Below are 12,216 nucleotides of genomic sequence, written 5' to 3'. Positions count from 1 at the left end.
AGGGGAGCTGTATACCATTGGGGGAGGGGACTGTACACCATTAGGGGAGAGCTGTATACCCTTGGTGGAAAGCTGTATACCCTTTGAGGGAAGGACAGCATTTACCTTTGGGGGGAGGACATCTGTATACATTTGGGGGAGCTATATACCAGGGAAGTGAGCTGTATGCTCTTGGGGAAAAGAGCTGTATACCCTTGAGGGGGACAGCTGTATACCTTTGGAGGAGCTATATACCAGGGAGGTGAGCTGTATGCCCTTGGGGGGAAAGCTGTGTACCCTTGGGAGAAGGAGAGCTGTATACCCTTGAGGGGGACTGCTGTATACCTTTGGAGGAGCTATATACCAAGAAGGTGAAATGTAAACCTTTGGGGGAGAAGAGCTGTATACCCTTGGGGGAAAGCTGTATACCCACAGCAGAAGCCTGTATACACTGAGGACCTGATCATGTGATCCGTGACATCATCACAGGTCCTGTAAGCACAGACACAAATCCTCTTGTGTACATTGCACACTCACACATCTCAAGCTGAGCTCATTCAGCCAATGACAGACAAAGGCAGTGTAAAGCTAAATTACAACTCCCAGCATTTTTCACGTCACGTTTTCATTGCCAGTTGACAATTATCAACATCCTTTACACGTAATTCAAACACTTCAACATTACTGAATGTTGTCATTAACTTTAGTTTAATTAACAGAGACAAATTTCCCCCCAATATAAGGAACCAAACAAGTGGTTCATGCTAAAATATTTATTTTATTACATTGATTAAAACCACATTAAAAAAATAAATAAAAAGCAGAGATTTTTCTAAGAGGGACACCAATATATACCCAGATAAAGTGCAATTCACGTATAGGGACGGATGTAAAAAATATATATTACACTCAAATAAAATGTTACACACAATGCATCACCCTGACCCACATATAAATAGTATATAGAAAAGTGTTGCTGGAAAAAAAAAACCACATACAATCACTGAAAACTAAAGACACTCGATAAGCTGCCAGTGGAAATATAAAGTGCATTATAAACAATGCATTAACATCCACTTCCCTAGTAGAAGATAAGAATAATATTGCTGACCCAAGGTTTAGATTTACAATTTTTTACCTGAAGGTGATAATCGATAGCCTGGATCTGGGTAACAGGTTCCTCCACCCCAATGCCGTTTTGCCCTCTGCTGCTATCACTGCCATAGCACAGCCATGATAGCCACACTTACAGACCCCTCCCTTTTATTAACCTTGGGCTTGATAACAGCTGTGATTTTTTGACAACTCACAGCTGTCATTGTCCCCTTATATTACCTCGATTGCCACAGTGCCAGGGCAATTGAGATGAGCCAGGTAAAGCACCAGAATTAGCGCATCTAATGAATGAGACAATTTTGGCACAGCAGTGGGCTGCTATTTTTAGACTTGGGAGGACTCAATAACCATCGGCCTCCCCAGAATAAGAATACCAGCTGCAAGCTGTCTGCTTTATCTTGGCTGGGTATCAAAATTGAGGAGGACTCAAAACCTTTTTAAACAATTATTTATTTAAATAATTTAAATAAACCCAAATAGGGTCCTTCATATTTTGATACACAGCAAAGATAATGTACACAGCTGGGGGCTGAAACCTGTAGGTGTTTTTTTTTTATCTGTGCTGGGTATCAAAATCCAGGTGACCCTGTGCCATATTTTCCAATTATTTATTTTTACATTCCACTCCGAGGTCCCAGACAGCTAGTGTGAGAGCAACAAATCACAGACGCCAGTACAGTGAGTGGGCGGGGAAGCAGGACGGGTGGGTGGGTGGGGGGAGCAGTGCATAGTCATGAACTTTAATGATCAGACCAGTAAGTAATGTGATAGCAGCGAGGAAACTCATTAAGTATAATTCTCCTGCTATACAGAACGCACGTCATTTTTTTTCATTGTGCTTCTTAAGGACAGTGATGCCAGTGGCAAAGATGGCTAAAGGCCACTTTACACGCTGCGATATCGGTACCGATATCGCTAGAGTGGGTACCCACCCCCATCGGTTGTGTGACATGGGCAAATCACTGCCCGTGGCGCACAACATCGCGTGGACCCGTCACAATACTTACCTGCCCTGCGACGTCGCTGTGACTGGCGAAACTCCTCCTTTCTAAAGGGGCGGTTCGTTCAGCGTCTCAGCGACGTCACAGCAGCATCACTGAACCACAATAGAAGCGGAGGGGCGGATATAAGTGGGACAAACATCCCGCCCACCTCCCTCCTTCCGCATTGCGGGCGGCCGCAGGTAAGGTGAGGTTCCTCGTTCCTGCGGTGTCCCACATAGCGATGTATGCTGCCGCAGGAACGAGGAACAACTTTGTTACTGCTGCAGCAACGATATTAGAGAATGGACCCCCATGTCACCGATGAGCGATTTTGCACGTTTTTGCAACGATGCAAAATCGCTCATAGGTGTCATACGCAACGGCATCGCTAAAGCGACCGTATGTGCGTCACAAATTCCGTGACCCCAACGAGATCACTTGAGCGATGTCGCAGCGTGTAAAGCGGTCTTAAGGCTACTTTGATTTGCAAGCAATCCCCACATGTTTAATGGCTGGAAATCAAGCGCCAAAACATATGGGAAAGAGACTCGAAACTCACGAGACAAATACAAAAATGCTCGTCGAGTAATGGATATCGTAAGTATCTTAATATTCGTGAGAGTAACAAATAATGCTGAGTATATTCGCTCATCACTACTATCAATCCTATATTTCTCATAGCTCCACAAGTTTTCCTTTTCGGTGTTGCAATTTCAATGTCAATGATTGTAATATTTTTTCCTTTTTCAATATGTTTTATTGAGGTTTTACACATTTTTACAAACAAATTGTAAAAGCTTTAAGTACAGTATATAAAACCTACAATAATAAAAAGGAAAGGAGGGTAGGAAATGTATTGAGGAAAAAAGGTGAATACACTTTAATAGGTAAAAAAAGGGAATGGTAAGGAAGGTAAAGAAAGGAGACTATTACATAAGCCAAATTCATTGTTCCTAACATAACATTTTTATATTAAGAGTATGGCAATTTTAGCAAAACCTATATACAATGCAATTCTCAATGCAATTCACAGAATACAATACATCATAAAAGAAGAAAATGAACATACCATATCCAGTGGTTAAAAATGCTAATAAAATATAAATCACAAAATAAATTAAATCTCCAAACTATTATGGGAAAATACTAAACTGTGGATCCCATTTTCTGTGATATTTTAGGATGATATAATTAGCAATGACATGACTCTTTTCATTCGAATTTTCCAGAGAAATGTTTTTCCCTTATATCATTTAAAGTTGTACTCAAGATACTTTTCCAGTTAGTTGCTACTGAATTTTTTGCTACTATAAATATATTGATCAGAATTGCTTTATAACTTGGGTCAAAATCTTCCTGTCCCAAAGAAAGCAATGCTTATTTGTGGAGAGATAATAATTGTGTTCTGACAAACTTTGGTAATTAATAGGGATGATCGAATATCACAAATATTCAGCAATATTCGGCTTCGCGAATATTCAATGAATAGGTTGCCACTATGCGAATATTCGATGCGCATTGTAAGTCTATTGGATCCCCGAATATTTGCTATTCGGCATCTATTCGGGTTTCCTATAGACTTACATTGCATATCGAATATTCGCAAATAGTCAAATAGCGGTGACCTATTCGTCGAATATGGGCGTAGCCGAATATTTGAGATATTCGATCATCCCTAGTAATTAAACCTTAAATTTCTTTCTAAAAATTTTGCATTTTGGGGCAGCACCAGAAAACATGAGCTATATCTCCTTTTGTACAGCAGCCTCTCAAAACATAATGAGGATTGATATGGAAATACTGTTTCTAATTTATTTGGGTTAAAACACCATATTGTGATAATTGTAAAGAAAGATTCATTGAGAAAGCAAATAAATTAGAAGAATAAGTAATAGATAAGCTATTTTGCCACTGTTTCTCAGAAAATTATTTTTTAAAGTCTTTTTCCCATAAAACTATGTATAGATTTTTCTCAAAAGATGAATCTAGATTAAAATAGTTGTAGATATTACTTGTCTTCCATTGCAATTTACTATTCAGATTACAAAATAGTAGACCAATAAAATCCAGAGGGGCTTTTAGAATGAATTCACTCAAGAACAGGTTGTTTTAATGAGACGGAGATAATTTATGTTACAATCTGATATCTTAAATTTCTTATCAACCTCCAGAAAAGGGAAATAAGTTTATTCCATCATATATGTTAATACGTTTTTGGGAAACTGAGACTCTTCCAAGTAGTTGGAAGTTTTTCATTATAAAAAATTCAAATTATTGCAGAGGTATATTTTTAATTTGTTGAAATTGTGGGCTTTTCTTCCTTAACCCTGCAGGTTTCTTACTTGCTGTAATAGTAGCAGTAAGAAAAGTAGAGTATGGTAGGATTGGTAATGATGCATTAATCATATGTTTTAAAATAAGTGAGTGCTGAGGAATATTATTGTTAATCGATGTTTCAAAATCAGTCCAAGAGGAGGAGTAATTACACTTAAACCAATTTTGACTTTAATTAAACTAGAATAATAGTAACAGAATATATTGGGGCAGCTGCAATCTCTATTTTTTATGTTTCATTAGGATATTATTTTTAAATCCTGATCCTGACTTTGCTATGATTCCATATATAGTTGCTTAACAAATAATGAAGTTTGATTTATTAATTTCATAGGAATCAATAGGGGTATGACACTGAAAATATGTAATATTTTAGGTGATGTGAACATTATAAATAATCCAATTCTACCTAACAAAGATATTTCATTGTTTAAATAATTCTTCATATCAATTTGTATTGATGCTATGATGTTTGATACATTAATTTCAACTGTAGCTGAATTGTATTTACTCAAAGTAATACTAAGTAATAATAAGTGATAGAGTCAATGGTCCATTCAAAAGATGAAATATTCTTAATGATTCTAATAGTAGACATAGTAGACTCATCAAGATTAAATTATAACATTTTTGATTTGGTAGCATTTATGTTACAGTAAGTCATCCAAAATTGTTTGGGTTTCCTTGATCAAGTTTATGGAATCAGAATTGGAAAAAATAATGTATTCGGCAAATAATACAATTTTAAATTCTCTATTCAAAGTATTAATCTATTTTATTTTTAATTTATTTTTTGAAAGAGTTCAGCCAGTGATTACATTACTATAGCAAGCAATAATGGGGATAAAAACATCCCTGTAGAATTCCATTGGAGATTGAAATAGTGCTGGAGATATGATCATTCGTATTAACTTTGGTGGATGGACAAGAATATAGAGCCATAATAGTTTTTAATGATTAAAGCCAAATTTAAGTAATGTTTCTTTTAAGAAGTTCCAATTAATTCTATCAAGGATGGAATTTTAATTTTAGTTTTTTTCAATAAAAGTTATTAAATTCAAAGTTCTTCTACTTTCTTCAATTGCTTGGCATTCCTCCATAAAACCTAAGTGATCACTATGAATAATTGTAGGCAAGATTTTTTTTAATCTGTTAGCTAGTAATTTTTAATAAATTTTAATGCCTGTATCAATTAACAAAATTGGCATATAATTGGTAACCAAATATAAATTCCCTTGAGATTTTGGTATTACTGTAATTGAAGCTTGTAGCTTTTCAGAAGGAATTTTAGCTTTCAGAGAAGTTTCACGGCATACTATAGTTAAATGCGGAGCCAGTAACGTCAAGAAATTTTTTAAATATTCATTTAAGAAACCATCTGGTTCTGGATATTATTTCAGATTATTTATAGTGTTAATGATTTCATATTCAGTGAATTTAAAAAGTCTATTTGTTGCTGTGGCACAGTTGGGAAATCTATTCAGAATAAAAATGCATCAAATAGTTCTTTAGATTTTTGTGGAGTAGAAATATTGTTTTGAAGACTATACAAGCTTGAAAAATGGGGGTGGTGAAATTTTTAGCAATTTCTTTAGGAAGCAAGCAATAAGAACCATCCAGCTTTTTAATTCTAGTTATCTTAATTTTAATTCTAATTTGTTTCAATTTTAGAAATCGTTTTATATATATATATATATATATATATATATATATATATATATAAAGAAAAAACAGCACGCCACTCAAAACATAGGTGCCCGGATAGAATCCCAGTCCATTCAAATATAGTGAAGAAAAAATCTGACACTCAACAAAAAATATCCAAAATATTCTCAAAATATTTTTTTTATTTTTTATATTCACATGCGCTCCTGTCCTTCATAAGTGACCACCAATCTTGGTAAGAATATATTTTAATTAATGCTCCTTCTAGTTTGCTTAGGTGCCCCAGTTGTACACTTCACAGGTAGATTTGCATCAAGCACATTCAAAAATACGACATCCTTAACCGTCCCCAGGATGACACCGGGGTAGGTAGCAAAGTCTTTGCTGAACCATGACTTGTTCATCTTGGCTCCTTTTAAAAAACACAGCAAGCAAGGGTTCCTCAAGCGGAGTCTCCCTTTATTCCAAAAATTGGGCCCCACACACACCCACCCCTTCAATGGCAGCACTTGTGCCCCAGTTGTACACTTCACAGGTAGATTTTCATCAAGCACATTCAAAAATACGCCATCCTTAACCGTCCCCAGGATGACACCGGGGTAGGTAGCTAAGTCTTTCCTGATCCCAGCTCTGTTCATCTTGGATCATTTTTAAAAACAATGTAAGCAAGGGTTACTCCAAGCGGAGTCTCCCTTTTTTCCAAAAATTGGGCCCCACACACACCCACCCCTTCAGTGGTAGCACTTGTGCCCGAGTTGTACACTTCACAGCTAGATTTGCATCAAGCACATTCAAAAATACGCCATCCTTAACCGTCCCCAGGATGACCCCGGGGTAGGTAGCAAAGTCTTTGCTGAACCATGACTTGTTCATCTTGGCTCCTTTTAAAAAGCACAGCAAGCAAGGGTTACTCCAAGCGGAGTCTCCCTTTTTTCCAAAAAAATGGGCCACACACACCCACCCCTTCAGTGGCAGCACTTGTGCCCTAGTTGTACACTTCACAGCTAGATTTGCATCAAGCACATTCAAAAATACGCCATCCTTAACCGTCCCCAGGATGACCCCGGGGTAGGTAGCTAAGTCTTTCCTGATCCCAGCTCTGTTCATCTTGGATCATTTTTAAAAACAATGTAAGCAAGGGTTACTCCAAGCGGAGTCTCCCTTTTTTCCAAAAATTGGGCCCCACACACACCCACCCCTTCAGTGGTAGCACTTGTGCCCCAGTTGTACACTTCACAGCTAGATTTGCATCAAGCACATTCAAAAATACGCCATCCTTAACCGTCCCCAGGATGACCCCGGGGTAGGTAGCAAAGTCTTTGCTGAACCATGACTTGTTCATCTTGGCTCCTTTTAAAAAGCACAGCAAGCAAGGGTTACTCCAAGCGGAGTCTCCCTTTTTTCAAAAAATTGGGCCCCACACACACCCACCCCTTCAGTGGCAGCACTTGTGCCCCAGTTGTACACTTCACAGGTAGATTTGCATCAAGCACTTTCAAAATCCACAAGCATTTACTCTCCCCAGGATGACACTGGGGTAGTAAATTCCTTGTGAATCCATGACTTGTTCATTTTGATGAACGTTAGTCTGTCTACATTGTCACTGGACAGACGCGTGCGCTTATCTGTAAGCAAACACCCAGCAGCACTGAAGACACGTTCAGAGACAATGCTGGCAGCTGGACACGACAAAATCTCCAAGGTGTAAATGGAGAGCTCTGGCCATTTTTCAAGATTTGAAGCTCAAAATGAGCAAGGCTCCATTTGCAAAGTCATAGCATCGATGTTCATTTGGAGATACTCCTGTATCATCCTCTCCAGCCATTGATTATGTGTCAGACTTGTCTCTGGTGGCCTTGCGAAGGATGGTGTAAAAAAATTATGAAAAGATTCAATAAACCTGCTGTTACCAGCACCAGATACGGTGCTACTGGTACGGGTAGACTGTTGAAGATGACGAGACCGTCCCATGTTTGTCAAGTTACAACTGGGAGATTCACTCCCTGCACCACGGTTGTTTGGTGGAAAAGCCGAGCTAAGATCGAGAAACAGCTTCTGCTGATACTCCTGCATACGTGTGTCCCTTTCTATGGCTGGAATTATGTCACAAAATTTGGACTTGTACCGGGGATCTAATAGTGTGGCAAGCCAGTACTCATCATTAGAGATGAGCGAACCGGTCCCGGTTCGGCTCGAGGTCGGTTCGCCGAACGGAGGTCCCGTTCGAGTTCGGCTCGTCGAACGTTCGACGAACCGAACTCGAACTGCATAGGAAACAATGGCAGGCAATCACAAACACAGTAAAACACCTAGAAAACACCCTCAAAGGTGTCCAAAAGGTGACAAACAACTCAAACACATGGGAAAGTGACAAGGACATATACTCATGCGAAAACAAAACAGCTGGACAAGGAAAAAGAGGAGGACACACAGATATAGGCATGGCACGCCATTCTAAAATCAAGTAAAACACCGCAAGGTGACTCCAAGCGTAGTCTCCCTTTTTTTCCAAAAATTGGGCCCCACACACACCCACCCATTCAGTGGCAGCAGTTGGGCCCCAGTTGTACACTTCACAGCTAGATTTGCATCAAGCACATTCAAAAATACGCCATTCTTATCCGTCCCCAGGATGACACCGGGGTAGGTAGATAAAGTCTTTGCTGACCCATGACTTGTTCATCTTGGCTTCTTTTAAAAACAATGTAAGCAAGGGTTACTCCAAGCGGAGTCTCCCTTTTTTCCAAAAATTGGGCCACACAGACACCCACCCCATCAGTGGCAGCACTTGGGCCCTAGTTGCAAACAGGATGTTTTGATTTGCAAAAAGCACATTCAAAAATACGCCATTCTTATCCGTCCCCAGGATGACACCGGGGTAGGTAGATAAAGTCTTTGCTGACCCATGACTTGTTCATCTTGGCTTCTTTTAAAAACAATGTAAGCAAGGGTTACTCCAAGCGGAGTCTCCCTTTTTTCCAAAAATTGGGCCACACAGACACCCACCCCATCAGTGGCAGCACTTGGGCCCTAGTTGCAAACAGGATGTTTTGATTTGCATCAAGCACATTCAAAAATACGCCATTCTTATCCGTCCCCAGGATGACACCGGGGTAGGTAGATAAAGTCTTTGCTGACCCATGACTTGTTCATCTTGGCTTCTTTTAAAAACAATGTAAGCAAGGGTTACTCCAAGCGGAGTCTCCCTTTTTTCCAAAAATTGGGCCACACAGACACCCACCCCATCAGTGGCATCACTTGGGCCCTAGTTGCAAACAGGATGTTTTGATTTGCATCAAGCACATTCAAAAATACGCCATTCTTATCCGTCCCCAGGATGACACCGGGGTAGGTAGCAAAGTCTTTCCTGATCCCAGCTCTGTTCATCTTGGCTTCTTTTAAAAACACAGCAAGCAAGGGTTACTCCAAGCGGAGTCTCCCTTTTTTCCAAAAATTGGGCCACACAGACACCCACCCCATCAGTGGCAGCACTTGGGCCCTAGTTGCAAACAGGATGTTTTGATTTGCAAAAAGCACATTCAAAAATACGCCATTCTTATCCGTCCCCAGGATGACACCGGGGTAGGTAGCAAAGTCTTTCCTGATCCCAGCTCTGTTCATCTTGGCTTCTTTTAAAAACACAGCAAGCAAGGGTTACTCCAAGCGGAGTCTCCCTTTTTTCCAAAAATTGGGCCACACAGACACCCACCCCATCAGTGGCAGCACTTGGGCCCTAGTTGCAAACAGGATGTTTTGATTTGCATCAAGCACATTCAAAAATACGCCATTCTTATCCGTCCCCAGGATGACACCGGGGTAGGTAGCAAAGTCTTTCCTGATCCCAGCTCTGTTCATCTTGGCTTCTTTTAAAAACAATGTAAGCAAGGGTTACTCCAAGCGGAGTCTCCCTTTTTTTCCAAAAATTGGGCCACACACACACCCACCCATTCAGTGGCAGCACTTGTGCCCTAGTTGTACACTTCACAGCTAGATTTGCATCAAGCACATTCAAAAATACGCCATTCTTATCCGTCCCCAGGATGACATCGGGGTAGGTAGCAAAGTCTTTCCTGATCCCAGCTCTGTTCATCTTGGCTTCTTTTAAAAACACAGCAAGCAAGGGTTACTCCAAGCGGAGTCTCCCTTTTTTCCAAAAATTGGGCCACACAGACACCCACCCCATCAGTGGCAGCACTTGGGCCCTAGTTGCAAACAGGATGTTTTGATTTGCATCAAGCACATTCAAAAATACGCCATTCTTATCCGTCCCCAGGATGACACCGGGGTAGGTAGCAAAGTCTTTCCTGATCCCAGCTCTGTTCATCTTGGCTTCTTTTAAAAACACAGCAAGCAAGGGTTACTCCAAGCGGAGTCTCCCTTTTTTCCAAAAATTGGGCCACACAGACACCCACCCCATCAGTGGCAGCACTTGGGCCCTAGTTGCAAACAGGATGTTTTGATTTGCATCAAGCACATTCAAAAATACGCCATTCTTATCCGTCCCCAGGATGACACCGGGGTAGGTAGATAAAGTCTTTGCTGACCCATGACTTGTTCATCTTGGCTTCTTTTAAAAACAATGTAAGCAAGGGTTACTCCAAGCGGAGTCTCCCTTTTTTCCAAAAATTGGGCCACACAGACACCCACCCCATCAGTGGCAGCACTTGGGCCCTAGTTGCAAACAGGATGTTTTGATTTGCATCAAGCACATTCAAAAATAGGCCATAATTAACCGTCCCCATAATGACACCGGGGTAGGTAGCAAAGTCTTTCCTGATCCCAGCTCTGTTCATCTTGGCTTCTTTTAAAAACACAGCAAGCAAGGGTTACTCCAAGCGGAGTCTCCCTTTTTTCCAAAAATTGGGCCACACAGACACCCACCCCATCAGTGGCAGCACTTGGGCCCTAGTTGCAAACAGGATGTTTTGATTTGCATCAAGCACATTCAAAAATACGCCATTCTTATCCGTCCCCAGGATGACACCGGGGTAGGTAGCAAAGTCTTTCCTGATCCCAGCTCTGTTCATCTTGGCTTCTTTTAAAAACACAACAAGCAAGGGTTACTCCAAGCGGAGTCTCCCTTTTTTCCAAAAATTGGGCCACACAGACACCCACCCCATCAGTGGCAGCACTTGGGCCCTAGTTGCAAACAGGATGTTTTGATTTGCATCAAGCACATTCAAAAATACGCCATTCTTATCCGTCCCCAGGATGACACCGGGTAGATAGCAAAGTCTTTCCTGATCCCAGCTCTGTTCATCTTGGCTTCTTTTAAAAACACAGCAAGCAAGGGTTACTCCAAGCGGAGTCTCCCTTTTTTCCAAAAATTGGGCCACACAGACACCCACCCCATCAGTGGCAGCACTTGGGCCCTAGTTGCAAACAGGATGTTTTGATTTGCAAAAAGCACATTCAAAAATACGCCATTCTTATCCGTCCCCAGGATGACACCGGGGTAGGTAGCAAAGTCTTTCCTGATCCCAGCTCTGTTCATCTTGGCTTCTTTTAAAAACACAGCAAGCAAGGGTTACTCCAAGCGGAGTCTCCCTTTTTTCCAAAAATTGGGCCACACAGACACCCACCCCATCAGTGGCAGCACTTGGGCCCTAGTTGCAAACAGGATGTTTTGATTTGCATCAAGCACATTCAAAAATACGCCATTCTTATCCGTCCCCAGGATGACACTGGGGTAGGTAGCAAAGTCTTTCCTGATCCCAGCTCTGTTCATCTTGGCTTCTTTTAAAAACAATGTAAGCAAGGGTTACTCCAAGCGGAGTCTCCCTTTTTTTCCAAAAATTGTGCCCCACACACACCCACCCATTCAGTGGCAGCACTTGTGCCCTAGTTGTACACTTCACAGCTAGATTTGCATCAAGCACATTCAAAAATACGCCATTCTTATCCGTCCCCAGGATGACACCGGGGTAGGTAGCAAAGTCTTTCCTGATCCCAGCTCTGTTCATCTTGGCTTCTTTTAAAAACACAGCAAGCAAGGGTTACTTCAAGCGGAGTCTCCCTTTTTTCCAAAAATTGGGCCACACAGACACCCACCCCATCAGTGGCAGCACTTGGGCCCTAGTTGCAAACAGGATGTTTTGATTTGCATCAAGCACATTCAAAAATACGCCATTCTTATCCG

This window comes from Anomaloglossus baeobatrachus, chromosome 3 (assembly GCF_048569485.1).
Source record: "Anomaloglossus baeobatrachus isolate aAnoBae1 chromosome 3, aAnoBae1.hap1, whole genome shotgun sequence".
In the NCBI taxonomy this organism is placed as follows: domain Eukaryota; kingdom Metazoa; phylum Chordata; class Amphibia; order Anura; family Aromobatidae; genus Anomaloglossus; species Anomaloglossus baeobatrachus.
The sequence above is the reverse complement of the archived record's forward strand: the minus strand, read 5'-3'. Positions refer to the sequence as shown.